Genomic DNA, 11,120 nt, shown 5'->3' with positions numbered 1-11,120 from the left:
TGATTATAAATATCAATTTTGTATAACTGGTGTCTTTAATTTGCATTCCCGCTTAGGTGTTCGCCAATACCCTTCTCTCCCCTATATTCTTTATTTCATAACATAACATTTTTAAAAGATATTTTTTTCGACTTAGTGTTGTTTTTATTCGTTTGACCCGGCGTTTTGTTTTTAAGGATGTTTGGTACTTAAAAATAAATCAAGTGCGACGCAAATACTTTCTTAGGTTCTAAATCACCTTTTAAATTTCTCTTTTTTTTTGTTTTTTATGAAAATTTTATAAATTCACGTGTGCCATTTGTGCCAGGAAATGTAAAACTGTACATATAACACTTTCTTTTTTTCTTTTTTTTTACCTTTTCAAGTCTGGAGATAATACTAATATTTCTAACTATAGACCTATTTCCATTCTTCCATGCTTCTCGAAAATACTAGAACGCATTATGTATAACAAATTATACTTATTTTTAGAAAAAAATAATATTCTTTATAACAAACAACTTAGCTTCAAAACAGGGCAATCTACTGATCATGCAATTCTTCATCTTATTCAGATTATTTTTCAAGGTTTTGACAAAAACAAGTTCACTTTAGGTGTTTTCATAGATCTTAGTAAGGCGTTCGACACTGTTGATCATAGTATTTTAATTAAAAAATAAGAAAACTACGGAATCAAAAATAAAATCATAGCTTGGTTTAAAAGCTACTTATCTAATAGAAAACAATATATTTCATTCGGGAATGAAAAAACTAACAATAAGTCAATTACTTGCGACGTTCCTCAAGGATCTATATTAGGACCACTTTTATTTTTAATCTATATTAATGATTTAAGCAAAGCTTCTAATATTCTAGATTCTATTTTATTTGCTGATGATACAAGTTTATTTTATTCTCACAGTGATATGACAACATTATTTAAAACGGTCAACATCGAACTTCTAAAACTAACCGAATGGTTAAATATGAATAAACTTACAATTAATTTAACTAAAACTAATTATACTATTTTTCATCGCCTCCATAAAAAAGATAAAACCCAGCTTCCAAAACATATTATTGGAGAATACATCGTAAAAAGAGAATGTACAATAAAATTTCAAAGTGTAATTCTAGATGAAAACATAAATTGGAAAGACCACATAAACATGATTGAAAATAAAATTTTATATTATATAATATATTACTAATTTATTCACTCCTACCTGAATTATGCAAACATTGCCTGGTGCAGCACCAATAAGACAAAGACAAAAAAGCTGTTTACCAACAAAAACATGCAATTAGATTATTATCAAATGCACACCGCTTCTAACATTCTGGACCATTGTTCAACAATCTAGAAATATCAAATTTGTACCAAATAAATATATATCATCTGCTAATTTTTATGTATAAAACTAATAATAATACAATACCAAATATCTTCAAACCATTATTTAATAAAATTCAACACAAATACATGACTAAATATTCAAGTAACAACTTTGTACAACCCAAAACTATATATGAGTCAACCAAGTTCTCAATAACTATTAGAGGGCCTAATGTATGGAATAAGATAATTAGTAATGATATTAAAAGACTTAAAACTCTTGAACAGTTTAAACAAAAGCTAAAACTATTACTTTTAAATAATTAAAAAACAGAGAATTATTTTTATATCTACCTATAAAAAAGTTATATTTGAAAATTATCTATTAGTGCATGCTTTTTTTGTCTGGACGGGCCTAAAGTCTTTAATTAAATACATTATATTCAATTATATTATGAAAAAGTAATTATATAGATTTACAGCATTTACGTGCGCATGTATGTATATGTGTATATGTGTACATGCGCATGTGTACATATATATACATGTGTACATACATGTGTATCTGTTTATGTGTGTGTATGTATGTATGTATGTATGTATGTATGTATGTATGTATGTATGTATGTATGTATGTATGTATGTATGTATGTATGTATGTATGTATGTATGTATGTGTGTGTGTGTGTATATGTATGAATGTATGTATATCTGTATGTGTGAATGTATGTGTATGTGTGTGTATGTATATATGTGTATGCGTATGTATGTATGTGTATATATGTGTATATACATATATATGTATATATGAATATGTGTGTATATGTGTATGGGTATGTATATGTGTGAGTATGTAAAAATGTGTATGTGTGTATGTATGTATGCATGTATGTATGTGTATATGTATATATGTGTGTATGTATGTGTATATTTATATATATATATATATATATATATATATATATATATATATATATATATATATATATATATAAATATATATATATATATATATATATATATATATATATATATATATATATATATATATATATATATATATACGTATATGTGTATATTTTATATATGTGTATATATAGTACCTTCTGATTATAAATTAACTTTTATACTTTCCTTTTTTTATGTTTTCTTTTTTAGCTGTTGGTTTTGGTTTTCTTGAATGATTTATTAAAATTTTATTTTAATGAATAACTTTGAAATTTTTTATATATATAAAGGGCAATGTGTGTGTGTTTGTTTGTTCTCTATAGAAATCCAAACCGCCGGACCGATCTCGATGAAATTTGGCATGGATTAGTCCTCGAGGGGGAGAAGGTTCTTAGCTGGGTTTTGACCCCGGGGTCAGGGGGGCTAAAAAATTGTTTGTTCTCTATAGAAATCCAAACCGCCGGACCGATCTCGATGAAATTTGGCATGGGGGTAGTCCTCGAGGGGGAGAAGGTTCTTAGCTGGGTTTTGACCCCGTACCCCGAGGTCAGGGGGGACCATTTTTGTGTACAGATATCAGGTAAGCCAGTTTAAATATTGGCCCGGGCAACGCCGGGTAACTCCAGCTAGTATGAATATATATAGCATTGCATGACCGTAAGTTAATCTTCATGTTATTGAGAATAAATTACTTCCTTAACTTTTATTAAAAACAACTTTGAAAGACTTTAACTATTTTGCATCTTATATAAACTTCTTTGAAACATTTTGCTTTTTTCTCTCATTTTTAATTTTAGTTACAACGTATTTATATAAATGTCCAGAAAAAACAAGGGACTTGGTGATAAGACAAATCTGTCTTCTTCTCGTCCTTGCCATTTTTACATATATATTATAAAACACGGAACTTGTAAATATTTGTACGGCTAAATGAAAGGGAAAAAAAAACAAAAACAAAAAAACACTTTTTAAAAAATTCGTGTTACCATAAACCGGGGTAACTTTGTACCAATTTTGATAAAGAAGATAACTTTTTGAAAAAAAGGAATATTTTCCCAAAACTATTTTGATGCTAAAAGTTGTGCATTACTAATATCATTTAATTAGTAAAATGGCGTTTTAATTATACTCACCAAATCTAAGATTTTATGGAAATAATGAGGTGGTCAATGTTACCCGGCAATGGGGTAACTTTGTCATAGTAAATTGTTTTTTTAGCACCGGATGTAAATTAAGTGTTATTAACCACATTTAATGTAATTTAAACTTACAGTAGCTTTTATTTCAAAAAGGGATACCTAAAAATGTCAAGAAATTAAAAAAGGGACAATAAAAATAAATATAAACAGTATTAAAGAAACATATTAGCTAAAAAAATTTTTTTTTTAATTATTTTTTTATTAAATGTCAGAAAAAGCAAAAAATAAGAGAGTACAAACAATTTGTAACATAAACTCTTTGTAACACAACTTATTTCAATTTATAACAAAACTTGTATAACACAACTTGTAACACAAATTGCGACAATTTGTAACACAAACAATTTGTAACATAAACAAACAATTTGTAACATAAACTCTGTTTTTTTAAGAAAAATTTAGGCATCTCTTCAGTAATCTATCATAAATTCAATAGAGCCTGATTCACCTTCAGATGCTGTTTCTGTTTCACTATTGTATTCTACAGAAATTGATTTTCCTGTTTCAATTTTAAGCCTTTTTTTGGATATATTTTTTTTATTCTTATTTTTACTTTGTGTAACATATTTCTTATCACCACCTTCATTTTTTTCTCATTTAATATGTCTAAAAGGCTCTGGTCTAAAGCTTTGCGAGGACTTAAGGCGTTTTCACTTGGTAATTTGATATACACAACATTAGGATTAAATGGCACCAAACCACAAGCTCTAAATCCACTGATTAAATTTTTTCTCGAACATTCATTAATGGATGTCATTAAATCATTCAGCAACTTAGAGAAATCTTCTTTTGGTAACGTTGCAAATTTTTTACCACGAGAAGTAAGTTTCCAACCCAGATGTATACTTCTCCAGGCTTTTTTTAATGGTGCAAATAATGCAACATCAAGAGTAAATGGGTTGAATTGGGCAGAAGGCATATGAATCTAATGTTATATTTTTCACAAGAATGAATAACTTTATAACTTAAATGGGAGGAGAGATTGTCACCTATTAATGCTTTTTTTCCAGTTTGTTTCTTAATGCATGGCAATAATTTCGAAAAAACCAATCCTCAAAAGTAACTTCATCAAACCAGCCAGATTGGGTTCTATTAAAGCGAGAATTTTTGGGACCATGTTTTATCCATAAATCGTATAAATGTGTGCTTTTAAAAACTGTGTATGGTGGAAGAATTTCTCCAACACCATTTCCACAAAACATTACAGAGAAACAAGCTTTACTGCTATTCATTATTCTCTCGGGGTACTTAGTTCCACGTTTCATAACAACTTTTTTATTTCCAGGGTCATCACGCAAATTTGTTTCATCATAATTCCAAATGTTACAAGGTGGAAACTGTGAACGTTTCATAAAACTTGAGACCCAATCATCACCAGGAATATTGTTTTTAAATATTTTTACAGTACGATTTTGCGATTTTAAATAACCAGCTACTAACATTTTAACATCAAGTTTATTTAATGGAAATCCCCAATCACACATGACCTTGATTCTAGATGAAAATAAATGCTCCTCATCATAAGTAAAAATGGTTGGTGCACCAATACATTTTTTATGCTTTGACTTCATTTTATTATGTACCTTTTTGAGGCTTGACGAATAGACATACCTTCATTAATTGCACCCATACACTCTTTCAAAAGAATGGTATTAGAACAAGTGTTGTATGCACGTTTTCCAACACTATGCTTGTTATATTTACGAGGCATTATGCTTTAAACAAAAGTGAATATAAACAACACAAGCAAACTGCAATGTAGTAATTTATTAAACTATAATATAATTTTATTAAATTGCAATTGAATTTAAAAATAAGATTCTCTAAATTTTAATTTTTTTATAAAGTTAACAAAATTATGATTTAGCAACAACAACAACAGTTTAACAAGAAAATATACTTTTTTAATAATCCTAAAATACATTTATGCTAAAAACTGTTTTTCAAAATAAACAATTCGGATAACATGCTTCAAAAAATATTATAGTTAGAATAAATAACGATCAAACTACTTTAAAATGAATATTATTTACATGGCCAAAGTTACCCCAAAAGAGTATAAACCTACGGGGTAACTTTGACCACCCTGTAAAAAAACCAGAATGTTGTTACTTGAGCCAAAAACTTTTCACTTAATTTTATTTGAACTTTTGTCTTTAAAACAGAAGTAAAACTGAGTTGTATGCTATCATTTTTATCTTCGCCCAGACAACATTCTGTTTTACAGTTTTTGATTGTGTTTTACCAAGATGTAGTTTTCATTCTTTTTCACTTATAGTAAAGAGCATTTGCAACAAACTTCATATCAAAATTTAAGCAAGAAAGATTGCATTTACAAATAAAACAAAAATAGTAAAACGTTACTTAACTGTTAAAAAGTAACAGATGTTTAGTTAAAATTTTTAAAAATGGCCAAAGTTACCCCGCTGGCTAAAAGTTACCCCGCTGGCCAAAGTTACCCCGGTGTCGCGTTAAATAAGTAGACAGTCAGTTCTGCGCAAGCGTAACGCCTGCGCAGATACAGCGCAAAGCTTCCGTTAGGTAGGTTAAATCTATCGTTAAATAAGTAGTCTTGTTTCCGTTAGGTATAAACTCAAAAAACAAAAATAATCATGTTTTAAAATTTTTTTAAATTATATAATTAAAATGCGAGTCTATAATTACTCTGTTGAAGATGTTTAGCAGTCTCTGATGGAATAATAAGTTATTATAATAAAAAAGTGTCAGCTTTGTGGTATGTGTATATATAACCCACTATTTAAGTTAAACTTTTATATAATTTATGATTAAGAGTTTATTATTATTGTATATTTTATATTATTTTATGTTTCTGAAGTTAATTTTATACTATGTCTCAGCATCTCAAAACTCACAGTTGTTTTAGAACTTCCATTTTATGCATTGACTTATTTGTCGATTTTGCTCAGAATTATTAGTCAATTTTGTTATGTATTTAAGAGTTGCAATTAAGTATTACTAGAAATACTTATTGAAAACAATCTAAGACCAAATTAACTGTAAATTTATTATGGATTTGAATCTAATTTTCAGAAAGTGACCCTAGGTACAGTTTAAAAAAAGCTTATTGTACCTAGGGTTACTAATTTTTAAACCCTTTTACTTGATGGAATTTTATTAGTATAAGTCAATATACTTATACTAATACAAAGTAATTAGTATAGAGATCTGATCGTATCAGTTTTGCCTTCTTTAGACAAGTCTGGGGACTTGAATTTGGGCACTAAAAAAATCTGGCTATAGGTACACAAACTTCCCTTAGACCTTATTGGACCTCTTGCCTTAATAAAACTTGAAAAAAATATATTATTACAATTACTGATAATTGAAGTAAATATATTGAAAAATTAACAATTTATGCAACTACTTTATTTTATAGATTTTTGGTACTCTTCAAAAAACTCTAAAATTTTAGATTATTTGATAAAGTCTGCTTATTTTCCTTAAACCAATCAATGAGAAAAAGGTTCAGAGTAAACTGGTAGCGGTAAAGGTTTGAAAAAAGCTATTTGTTAATGATAGTATCGTTGTAAAAAGGGGCTGTCAAAGTTCAAATTTTTCTAAAGTTTTCTTTAAAGTTTGTCAATACAGTCTAAAGACAAGGCCTTAGATATTTTAAGAGACTCACCTTGCTGGCTTGATGATACCTTGATTGATATAGCACAAAGTTTTTTTTTATATCAGTTTTCTAAAATGTTTGGGTTTCCAAGTTTAAAATATCTAGATTTTTTGCATTTTTAGTTGTTTTAATTCATGTGGTCTTTCAGAAAGTTACAGTGCAAACGATTAATGTTAGAAAATCATATTGGGTGTTTCTAAGTAATGTGTCCTGATGTTGTTTTACATTGGAAGTGTGTTTAGTTTTATGATTCACTCTTTAATAGTTTAAGTAAAGGTGATGTGCCATTGTTAGTGCATAGAGTTGCACATGAAAATGATTGTGATTTTTTCTTAGAAAGAAATGCAATGGTTTTGTGTAGCAGTATCAACCTAAGTTTAGTTATATAAAAAGATAATGACATGCGGTAGCATTACCTGAAATGTATTGAGAATGGTAAATTAGAGATGTTTCCTTTTGTTACTGTGTTATACTGTCATAAACAGTTTGTCTTTAGTACTATCAATGTTGTGAATATATCCTGTTATTTCTACTGTTTTTGTTTTTATGACATATTTGAATATTTAAATTCGATCAATATACATAAATATGTTTTTTTGTTTTTTATTGTTGATTTGTTTATGTACCTTATGTTCCAGTTAATATTTAAAAAATTCATTACTTAATTTATTTTTGTAAGTGTCTTATAGATGTCTAAAGTTATACAATTGGCTAATTTAGGTCAACTATTGTTTGTTCTTTATTTTGTTATTGACATGATGATTTGTTTTGCTCACTTTGTAGTTGTTTTTTTCTTACTGTCATCAGTTATTCAACTGGGGTTATTGATATAAGATATAGTCAATAGGTACAGTTATTTAAGTCAGTTCTTTATTTACATACATTTTGTTGCAGTTGCAGTTGATTATAGCTACTATTACAACTACACCAAAAGTAGTATTTAAAAATATGGCTATGTAATTTTTAATTATAATGAGATATTTGATCAATTTTTTATAGAATATTGTGAAAGTATAGACTATTCTGGCATTGATATATCTTTGATGGGCGGACATAAGAGTATAACTGCATTTTTGACCATTTAACGATTTATATGAGAAAATGTGTCTTGTGTATGCCGGCATCAATGGTTTTAACAGTATAGTTACACCATTCGGTTCAAACAGAATAAAAGTAATAACCCATTTCTCAAAATATGGCTTCTGTAGCAAAATAATTGGGTTCATAATAATGTTTTTTTGCTCTCCTGAAAAGTTACACTTTTGCAGTTATACTCTTATGTCCGCCCATCAAAGATATGGCTGTTTTAACATTTATTTGATTTAAAAATTCAAATCCTTCAATTAGAGTTCATTTTGTAAATCAATTTATTGACATACATTAATCAATGCATTTATTAAGTACTCTTCTGGCACAAAAGCATTTTTATAATTATTTTATTTATTCGTTGTGATTTTATGATACTATTTATATTATACTAATTTTCTATTCTATGTAGGCTTGTAATTCAATGTGGAAAAATCGAATTTCTTCCGAAAATGCCCAAGTTTCAACCAAGTTAAATTTTTTCAAAAGGACTTAAAAACCATGTTGTTTTATTTTGCTATTTATATTGTGTAAGGATATTATTTTTCTCATTGATGTGTAAGGATATTATTATATTGATTTTATTTTCCAAATAAAGTTTTAGTGTAGCATGAAGTGTGTCGTTTCTTTAATATCGTTTGTATTTAAAACATTCTCATAGTAAGAAATAGTAAACTAAGTCACATTTTATTATTATTGCGCTATGCATACATTAAGATCGCTAAAATCGTCGAATAATACCCGACTAGGTTGTTATTCAACGGTAGTACAGTAGTGGTGTAGTGGTAGAGCGCTCGCCTCATAATCAAAAAGTGTTCTGAGTTCGATCGCCACCACGTCCCTGGCAGTACCGCACTCAACTTGTTTCTCCGCGTAGCGATCTTGATCGTCGTGGTTGGTGTTTCGAAGTTATAGAGTTGAGAGAGGGTTGTAACAACAACTAAAGCAGCCTCCTTGACTGTAGTGTCTTTTTCGGCTTTGAGGAGGTAAATTAACACACAAAAAAAGGCTAGACACGAATTAATAATTCTCTTCTTTTCTTTTTTCTGGGATAACATCAGAATGCTGTCCTTACTATTTATCTGCGTAGAATCAAGTAACAATTACAAATTTTACAATCATTAAGTTTAAGGGTTAAGGATAAAAAATTTAACGTAAAACATTTTGCTAAAATGCACAGTTAAATTATTTAGGAATACAATAAACTTCCTTGTGAGATGACTATTTTATTTGATATCATTAATACGGGTGAATGGCCTATCAAAAAGCTTTTTCTTAAAAATATGTTTCTTGTCATACTATACTATAAAGATATAAATTGCGATTAGAATATACGTCGTGAGTTAAATATTATTAAAAGTAGTAAATTATCACTATAAAAATGCCCTTTAGTAATAACAATTCGCATGGCAAAGGAAATGCTTTTAGTTCGGTTAACGTATGTTTTTTTTTTTAATTTGTTCGTCTGGGTTAGCAAAATGCCTCGATTGTTCAGTTTGTCTACTTATTTAACGATCTACTTATTTAACGTGACTTAATACGTTAAATAAGTATCCGTAAACTAACGCATGCGCAGAATATCATTTTGTATACTTATCTAACGATCTACTTATTTAACGTGACACCGGTTTACGGTACCGTTGGTTTATTTTCTGTCCTGTCGTTGCATTTTTTTATCTTATTTATTTTTATCATCGCTTTGTTTCTATTGTTTTCTATAGTGATTGACCGAAAAGTTTCAACCGATACCGAAATTTTGATTTCGCTATTTTTGAAATTTCGGTTTTTAACGAAAATTTGGTAAAAACCGAAACTTCGGTTGAGAAACATTGCGAAAACCGATATTTGTCTAATTTAGAAAAACAGTTAGTTTTTAGAATTTTCACAAAATATTTTAAGAATTTTCACAAAATACCTCGAAAAAATTTTGTTTTGCAGAAAATCTTCCAGTTATTAAATTTCGTTATTATCTTATATTGCCGACTTATGTAATAAATTTCAATTTGGGATACGCATGTAATTAATTTTAACATAATAAGAGTAAAAAAAAAAAAAAATATATATATATATATATATATATATATATATATATAAAATTGCATTTTTAAATAAATTTTTCTAATAAAATAAATTTTGACTAACCGAAATTTCGGTTTCGGTTTCGGCACCAAATTTGAGTATCCGAAATTTCGGTTTATTTCGGTTTCGGCTTTTTTTCTGTTTTGGTCGATCACTAGTTTTCAAGTTTCTTTTCCATTTACATAATTTTGATTAATGCGTATTTAAAAAGTTTGTTTTTAGTGAGTCTATTAATAGTTAACTTTAAAATGTTGACTTGATACTTAAAAATATTTAGTCAAACTATTGTGCGAAACTGTATAATATAAACTATATATAAATTTTTATCAGTATTGAAAAAAAAGTATAGATTACGAATAATAAAAATTTTGAATTTAATATTAAAAAAAAAATTGGCAAAACCCAAATAATAAACAAGATTCACTTTAAAAAAAAATATCAACGTTAATGTGCATTTACAAAAACCTCCAAAGGATCAAAAAAAAATTATTTTCCTTTTTTTTTTCTTTTTTTTTCAAAAGTCAATGTAGCACTTCCTTTGTAGTAGCAGGCTATAAGAGAGTCGGTTATAAATATATACCATGTAGCCACGATGCAGAGGTACAAGCTTTCACTTTCAATCGTGAAGGTAAAAAACTACATAAATATAAATCTCGTTCCGGCCGGAATTTTTTCAACAATTCTAGCAAATCCGGTTCCGACCGGAATTTAAAATTTCCGATTCAGCACACCCCTAATTTAGACAAATAGAAAGGTAAATACGAAAAGAAACACTTTTTTAATATTTATTTAGACATATTTCTTTTTTCGCTATTTATTTTTAAGTATTACTTTAACAATTTATTTTTTATGTTAG

At 28.0% G+C, this 11,120-nt stretch overlaps 1 long non-coding RNA gene across 1 annotated transcript; it reads left to right on the top strand.

The window, feature by feature from the left end:
- Positions 1-6,044: 6,044 nt before the first annotated feature.
- LOC136086569 (uncharacterized) lies at positions 6,045-8,800 on the top strand. Its single transcript, XR_010641434.1, has 2 exons — positions 6,045-6,196; positions 8,598-8,800. It is a non-coding gene; the product is annotated as an uncharacterized LOC136086569 (long non-coding RNA).
- The last annotated feature ends 2,320 nt before the right edge of the window (positions 8,801-11,120 follow it).

Source organism: Hydra vulgaris, chromosome 10 (genome assembly GCF_038396675.1).
Source record: "Hydra vulgaris chromosome 10, alternate assembly HydraT2T_AEP".
NCBI lineage: Eukaryota > Metazoa > Cnidaria > Hydrozoa > Anthoathecata > Hydridae > Hydra > Hydra vulgaris.
This window is presented reverse-complemented; position numbering and strand designations above follow the sequence as displayed.